Here is an 8611-nt window from a genome sequence, read left to right as displayed (position 1 = left end):
ATGTTCTCAAATATTTTTGATAAACTGTGTTCATGAGAGTTTATATTTTTCAAGAATGCTTGTAAATACTGTTCATTTTAGATGATTTATAAATTTGTAATATTTCTGTATATTTGAAATAAAATAATGTGGTTGTACTGTGCTTTTTGGTGCTGAGTTTGTAGGCCTTAAGAACTGTTCCCATTTTGTTTTGAGATTTAAAAGAAAGTTCGAAAGTTTGGGGGACATGGCTGCACAGGAACTCACATGGCCTTTTCTTTCACATTGCAATCTGTTTGGGTAAGACTCGCCACCAAACCGCCCAGCAGAGCAGACCTGGTGCCTGGACAGAAGAAACTGTCTCATCCTGCGACGATTTGTTAAACAAAATAGAAATTCCAAGCAGTTAGTATACTGAAATCTCCTTCAGGTCAATAACTTAAAAGAGAAAAGGGAGCCAGGCATGGTGGCACACGCCTTTAATTCCATCACTTGGAAGGCAGAGGCAGGCAGATCTCTGAGTTTGAGGCCAGCCTGGTCTACAGAGAAAGTTCTGTGACAGCCGGAGTTATGCACAGAACCCTGGCTTGAAAGTGAGAGAAAGACAGACAGACAAGGGGCAGCAGCTGCCAATCATATGTATGACAGCATTGGCTCCAGACCACCCCCATGGCAGCTCAAGTCCCTTATATAAAGTGGCACAGTACTTACCTATGCATGTCCTGGGGACCTAAGCGTCTCTGGACAGCTGACACCCAAGCCAATGCAACTGTTATAGACTCAACCTCGGGCTGGAAAACAGCTCCCTCAGTTGTTTTTAATTCAGATAAAAGGAATTGTCTAAGGTACCATACAAAACCTCTCTCTTTCCTGTGCCCCATACCCTTGCTTTCCTCTATTTCATAAATAAAAGGGGATATAATGTGCTGTGCCTTAACACACCCAGTCAGGGCCAGAAGGAGGCTCCCAGCATGCAAGCCTCCCAATGCAGCAACTGCTGTGAGACAATGGTCTTGTACCCTGTGAAGATTTGTCTTCTTGTACTTTAATAAAATGCTGATTGGCCAGTAGCCAGGCAGGAAGTATGGATGGGGTGACCAGAACAGGAGAATTCTGGGAAGAGGAAAGATTCAGTCTGCAGTTGTCATCCAGACACAGAGGAAGCAAAATGAGAATGTCTCATTGATAAAAGGTACCAAGCCACATGGCTAAGAATTATGGGTTATTATAAGTTGTAAGAGTAAAGAAGAAGCCTGAGCTAATAGGTCAACCACTTTATAATTACTATAGACCTCCCTCTGTGTGTTTCTTTGAGACTGAATGACTGCAGGACCAGGTGGGACAGAAACCTGTAAACAAATAGCATTCGGGAGGCAGAGGCAACAACCAGCTACCCAGTCCACGGAATGTAGATCTGTGGGAGAGCTGGCCAGCGGTGTCTGTGTGCTGGAACAGTGTGTCTACACTGAAGCCACACAGACTTTAGTCTTCCAGAGCAGGCTGTGTGTAAAAAGCAGCGACTCCTTGTCCATGACCTAAATGAAGCCATCAAGAGACAGATAATGAGGCTGATAGGACAGCTCTGTTGGTGAAATATGTGCTACACAATCACAAGGACCTGTTTGGATGGCTAAGATCCATGGGGAAAGCCAGCCTATTGGCACACCTGTAATCGCAACTCTGAGGAAGCAGAGACAAGATTCCTGCAAAATCCCGTCTATCCAGTCTAGTCAAACCAGCAAACACCAGCTTCAGTGAGAGCTCCTGTCTCAAAAAATAAGGTGCAGTGTAAGAGAAGAAGCCTGCCATCAGCCTCCAGACATACAAATACACCACACTCACACATGCATGTACCACACATACATACCACAAACACACACGCCACATAGAGGTACGCTTGGGTTATGAAGATTCTCAAAGTTTACTTTAATAAATGAACCACATATTTTTCCCAACTAGAAGCGCATGTCCTTAATCCCAGTACTTGGGAGGCAGAGGCAGATGAATCTCTGTGAGTCTGAGGTCAGTCTAGTCTACGGAGCAAGTTCCAGGACAGCCAGGACTCCACAGAGTAACTCTGTCTCAACAACAACAGCAAAAGGATTCTTCTCAGGTTAGAGAAATGGCTCAGTGGTTAAGAACACTTGTTGCTTTATCAGAAATCTTCAGTTCAGGTTCCAGAATCTACACTGGATGGCTCACAGCTCCAACTACAGAGGCTCTGACATCCTCTTCTGACCTCTGTGAGTCACCTGCACCCACATAAACTTATATAAAAATAAAATAACGTTTTTAGAAAAGAAATTTCTCACTGCTTAGCCATGGTACTGCTAACAGTGAATTCTAATGAAGAAGACTTGAAGAAAACAGACAGCAGGAATCCCTCTGGGCACAGTGAAACAGGGCTTTATTGCACTATGGTTACCAAGACTGAACAAAATTCCTTCCAAGTAGTCTTGCATGCACACACAAAAAAGAGGGCAAAGTTTCCCAGTGTTTGGGGAGCCTGCTTCTCAGGACCACAGGACATAAGCACATCCACAATGCAGCAGTTCTGTCCCTGCACCAAGTACTGAGAAAGACATTCAGCCGAGATAAGTCACGGCACAGAGGTTCCCTGAGTCAGAGGAAAGGCAGGCTACAAAATGATGTTGCCGCACTGTGGGAACGAAACTGGTTTAGAAACAGGCAGGGCTTAGGGGGCCTGATATGATTCAAGTTATACACAAGAGTTCCACTACAGGCTAGCACCTGCTGATTGAAGATTAGCCTGCAGCAGAAAGGAGAAAGAAAACCGGTCCAGTGAGGTCAGGTGCTGCCCTATGTACCCGTAAGATGGCCATGTGACCCACTGTCCCAGGAGCTGAGCAATTCCCAGTCTACTACCTCCATCCAACACATCTGGGTGTCTACTGCCTCCAAAAGGGGACAATTGAAGTAGGTCAAAGAGGGTTGCTAAGTAGAAACATGTACAAAAGAAAATTGGAACGATTAATTAAAAATAAATTCATTTGATTTTTATTTCTCAAATTAACTGCAGACTCCACAAAGTAACAAGTCCTATTTTAAAAAAATATTGGAACTTAAACTGGACACTGGTGGTTCATTCCTTTAATCCAGCACTCAGGAGGCAGAGGCAGGAAAATCTCTGAGTTTGGGGCCAGCCTGGTCTACAGAGAGAGGTCAAGGACACCCAGAGGCTGAACAACAACAAAAAATCCTGTCTTGAAAAAAAAAAGGGGGGGGGGAAGAAGGAACGTCTTCTGAGATTTCCTGAAACTCTACATGTAGTGTGCCCACTGATGAGAATTCTTCTAGCTTCTCCATCTTGCCAATGCTTGAGAGACCACAACATCCTGCCTTGGTCGTGGACTTTTAGTTGTTTTCACTGTATTTTCCCTGCATCGTTCAGCTTTGACCCCATAGCTATTTGAGTTTCTGATACCTGCCTTAGAATTTGTCCATCAGTGAAGCAGCAGAATGGCTATCTCCGGCATGTGATGACTTAGCCAGGCACATCCCAGTAAAGTCTGTTAGTCACCAGGCACTGGAGAATATGCTTCTTCTTTCATCCTGCCTGTTAATAAACCTCAGCTGTCATCAATGCAGAGCAAATGTATGTTCACAGGGCTTTAATCCACTACCATGATTGTGGGCTGGTAGCACAGACCTTCACCTAAAGAGGTACTGATCTCGGTTGTTGTTTTGGGGGAGGGCTGTTCGAGAGAGGGTTTCTCACTCTCCAGTTTAATGTTCTCTGGGAGCAGAAGATTTGGAGAGATTTAAGATTAAATGAGCTTCTGATGGAGGAGCCTTCTGAAGAGGATCAGTGGTCTTGTAAAAAGAGACACCAGGAATTTCATTCTGTCTTCCTCTCTCACATAAGTTATTACAAGAGCTTGGTCGTCTACTGCCAGGAAGACAGCCCTCTCGGACCCCACCATGCTGGATCCCTGAGCATGACATTCCCATATCAATGAAGTCCACTTCCTCTCACCCTGGACAACCATCCTTACTGAATTCTAGCAGCTCGGGGAGATCTGGGCTATCCCCATTTTACAGTGATCTGGGCTGCTGTCCCCATTTTACAGAGTTTGAGGATCCAGTGGTTTGGTTGGCTCGAACCACTAAAAATGAGTACATAGCGAGGCTGGAGCACTAGTTCCATCCCTTGTTGCTGAGATAAATACCCAATAAAAGCAGCTTAGATGAGCAAGCATTTGTTTTGGCACATGGGTAGATGATAAGAAGGTGGCAGGAGCATTAAGTAACTGGTCACATTCCCGCCAAAGTCAGGAAGTGGAATGGCAGATGCTGGTCCTCTGTTCTCTTGCTTTTATTGTTTGGGACACCAGATGATGCCACCTACATTCAGGGTGCCTGTTCCTCATCAGCTAAGCATCTCTGGAGATGCCCCCAAATACCTATCCAGAGGTTTATTCCTTAAGTGATTCTAAAACCCATCAAGTTGACAGTCAATATTGGCCCCCCACAACTGGACTGAACCACTAATACTCCTGGGCATTGGTGATAGTCACCCTATTAGTACCATCAATACAGCAAAGAGCTTGATGGCTATTTCCAGGCAGACATGTACTGAACAGTAACTACTGTGCAGAAAGTAAACAGAGATGTATTATTTATGAGCTGAATTAACTCTGGGTAATTAAATATGAGACTAATAGCTTAAAGGAGTAGGGACTCATTTATCTCCTGCAACAAGCCTGCAGCTCAGCATGTCTGGAAAGAATGCAAGCTCATCCCACACTGTGGTGGTTTGAGTGAGAATGGCTTTCAGAGCTTTGTAGATCTGAATGCTTGGTTACCAGGAAGTGGTACTATTTGAAAGGATTGGGAGGTGTAGCCTTCTTGACGGAAGCGTGTCACGGGAGGTGGGCTTTGAGGGTTTCAAAAGCACAAGCCAGGCCCAATGTCTCTCTCTTCCTGCCGCCTACGGATCCTGATGAAGAATGCTCAGCTACTTCTGCCTTTGTGCCCCATGCTCCCTGCCATGGAAATAACAGACTAAAGTTCTGAAACTGTGAGTAAGCTTCAGTTAAATGCTTTCTGTTCTAAGTGGTACCATTATGTCTCTGCAGAGCAATAGAATGCATACCATGAGTAGTGTTGTCTGATACATAGCGAAAGCACACTAGGCCTAGATCTTTTTTTTTTTTTTTTTTGGATCAGCATGTCACTTGCTGTATTTATGATAATAAGGAAGTAGATTCCAGTTTTTATGGATGCTGGCAGCTTCTTTGTCCAGCCACTTCCCCATTCTCTTCTGCCCCACACCTGTGCAGGGTGTTGAGAAAGCCTGGGTGTCGTTTTCTTTGCTGCCAGTTTGAACTTTAGATCCACAAGCCTCAGACCCTTGAACACACCCAGAGGAAGCCTTTTTGTTTTCTTCCTTATTTTCACACCTGATCTCCCAGAAATCCTCCCCATTGACCCACAGACCTCATCTGATGGGAATTCCTGTTGTAGAGATGGTATCAACAGTCTCAACATCTGAAGTACATTTGGGACAGGAGGCTGCCTGCTTTGAATCTGGTTTGCCCTCTACAGGTTCATGTGCTGGGAACTTGGCATCCAGAATGGTGATGTAGAGAGGTACTGTGGCATCTTTTTTTTTGATTCATTTTATGTATGAGTACTCTATCTGAATGTTTGACTTTATGCCAGAAGAGGGCATCAGATCCCATTGCAGATGGTTGTGAGCCACCATGTGGTTCCTGGGAATTGAACTCAGTACCCTTGGAAGAGCAGCCAGGATTTTTAATCCCTGAGCCATCCCTCCAGGCCCCTGCTGTGGCACCTTGAAGAGGCTGGACCTAGTAGACTAAAGCACGAATAATAAAAACTCAGAGACAGATATTGGTGCGCAACCTGAAGACCTGAAAAGCAAAGCAGCCAGCCACTGGCTCTTACTTTCTACCTCAGTCTGAAATGGCGATCCTGTCTCCAGGAATCTCAGAATGAGGTTGTGTCTGAGAGCTGTTTCCTCTGGTTTTATAATCCTTTCTAGGGCTGGGATTAAAGATGTGTACCACTGGGATTAAAGACATACACTGCCTGGTTTCAACTAGGGTGGCCACTGGGATCAAAGTTACCTGTCATTGTGGCTACTGGGATTAAAGGTGTATGTCATTGCTGGCTGGTCTGTAAGACAGGCCAATGTGGCTGTTTCACTTTCCCGATCCCCAGGTAAGCTTTGTTTATTAGAATACAAGAGAAAGGCTACTACACTGGATAGTGGTGGGATCACTGGGATACCACCCTTGCAAGGAATAAGGAGAGTTCTTAGGAGAAGCCACTTGTTCCCAGAAAATGTCGCTATAAAAGCACATGAATGGCTCCCAGCCCCCAGTCCCCCCAGCCCCTCCCCCAGTCATAGTGTTGCCATCCATGATGCATTGTGGCCAATGAAGCCTCACTAGAGGCTGAACTAAAGGAAGATACTAGTCTTTGGCTTCAGCTTCTTAATTATGGATGAAACAAACCCTTTTTTGGTAGACCCTTCTGTCTTGCTATTTTGTTATAGCAGGAAAAGGACCAACAGAAGAGTGTATGAATTTTTGGAAGTGACAACCTTGGGAGTGACCACCATATTTACACTAAAATTACTTGTTTTTTCTGAAATAAAATTTGTTGTTGTTATTTTGAGACGGGGCCTCACTTTGTAGCTATGGTTGACCTGGAACTCACTGTGTACACCAGGCTAGTCTTAACTCACAGAGATTCACCTACCTCTGCCTCTCAGCTCCTGAGATGTAAGGAGTATGTATGCCACCACACCTGGCTTTCTGGAGTTCTTATCTGCTCAACATATCATATTTTATTTATCAACTTTACATTTATGTTTTTATCTTCATCTGCCTCCTTGCAGACCTCAATGAAAACTAGACCTCAGTACCTCCAAGTCATGACCCAGGCAGAAAGAGTACCCACCAATAAAAAGGTTCTCATTTTAGTGAGCCATGGGCTATTTATTTGAGAAGTCCTCCCTGGGCACTGGCAGCTGTACCATTACATGAAACTCTTTCATGTGCGTATTTTATGAAAGAGAGTCCAGAAAATGCATTGCTGTAGTCTTGCATAACAGACAGAAAGGGTTCCAAATGATTCTTTAAAGCTCAATTCAGTATTTGCTGGAAAACTATTTCTGTCTCCAATGACTACACTTTGTTTTGTGGGAGTGGGTGGGGAAGGAGCGGCTATGCCTTTGTAGCAGCCAGAGGTCGATGTGAGGTTTCTTCCTCAATTGTGTCTCCATCTTATTTGTTAAGAAAAAGTGCCTCGTTGAACCTGGAGCTCGCCGGTTTGGCTAGATTGACTGGCCAGCAGGTCCCCAAATCCTCCCATCTCCTCCCTGGCACTGGCATTACAGGCACACACAGACACCTGAATTTCATGTAGGTGCTAGGGATCTGATCCCGGGTCCTCCTGCTCGTGAGGCAAACGCTTCACTCACTGAACCATCTCCCCAGCCCCAGGTGTGTTTTATTTTATTTCATTTTTAAATTATTATTATTATTAATAATAATTTATAAAAATTTCCACTTCCTCCCCTCCTCCCAATACCCTCCCACTCCCCCCACTCCCTCTCCTCCTCCCTCTCCAGTCCTAAGAGCAGTCAGGATTTCCTGCCCTGTGGGAAGTTCAAGTTCCTCTCCCCTCCCTCCAGGTCTAGGAAGGTGAGCATTCAGACAGACTAGGATCCCAAAAAGCCAGTACGTGCAGACGAAAACAGTCCCAGTGCCATTATCAATGGCTTCTCAGACAGTCCCCATGTCAGCCACATTCAGAGAATCTGGTTTGATCACATGCTTGTTCAGTCCCAGTCCAGCTGGCCTTGGTGAGCTCTCATTAGATCAGTCCCTTTGTATCAGTGGGTGATCGCACCCCTCGTGGTCCTGCCTTCCTTGTTCATGTTCTCCCTCCTTCTGTTCCTCATTTGGCCCTTGAGGGCTCAGTTCAGTGCTTCAATGTGGATCTCTGTCTCAATCTCCATCTATCGTCAGATGAAGGTTCCCTCTGATCCTGACTTCCTTGCTCACGTTCTCCCTCCTTCTGTTCCTCATTTGGACCTAGGGAGTTAAGTCCAGTGTTCCAATGTGAGTCTCTGTCTCAATCTCCATCCATCGCTAGATGAAGGTTCTATGGTGATATGCAAAATATTCATCAGTATGGTTATGGGCCAAGGCCAGTTCAGGCACCCACTCTGTTTTTGAAACCTTCCTTTATTTATAAGTCTGGTTTCCTCTCCCAGCACCCTGCTAACTGAGCCTGGAGAGGGAGATTATAGCAGTGGGAAGGCAGGCAGAGCCGGAGACGAGTACCTTTGCCATCAATTCGGAGCATGTTAGAAATGCAGGCTCTCAGGTCCCACTCCACACCTTCTGAATCAGATTTTGCGCCGCTCTCCAGATGCCCATGTGTATATTAAAGTTCGAGAGACACAATCTAAAACACCCTGGCTTTCTTATTTGGATGCTATTGGAATAACTTGGAAAATGTAAATACCTACCGTTGGGATTGGGATTAGCTGGGGCTGTGGTCTGGCCTGAGTGTTGGTTTTTTTCAAAGCTCCCCTAAATGATTCAAATCATTAATGAATTACAGGCTTAGG

The sequence above is a fragment of the Myodes glareolus genome, chromosome 8 (assembly GCF_982192425.1).
Source record: "Myodes glareolus chromosome 8, mMyoGla1.1, whole genome shotgun sequence".
NCBI classification, from domain to species: domain Eukaryota; kingdom Metazoa; phylum Chordata; class Mammalia; order Rodentia; family Cricetidae; genus Myodes; species Myodes glareolus.
This window is presented reverse-complemented; position numbering follows the sequence as displayed.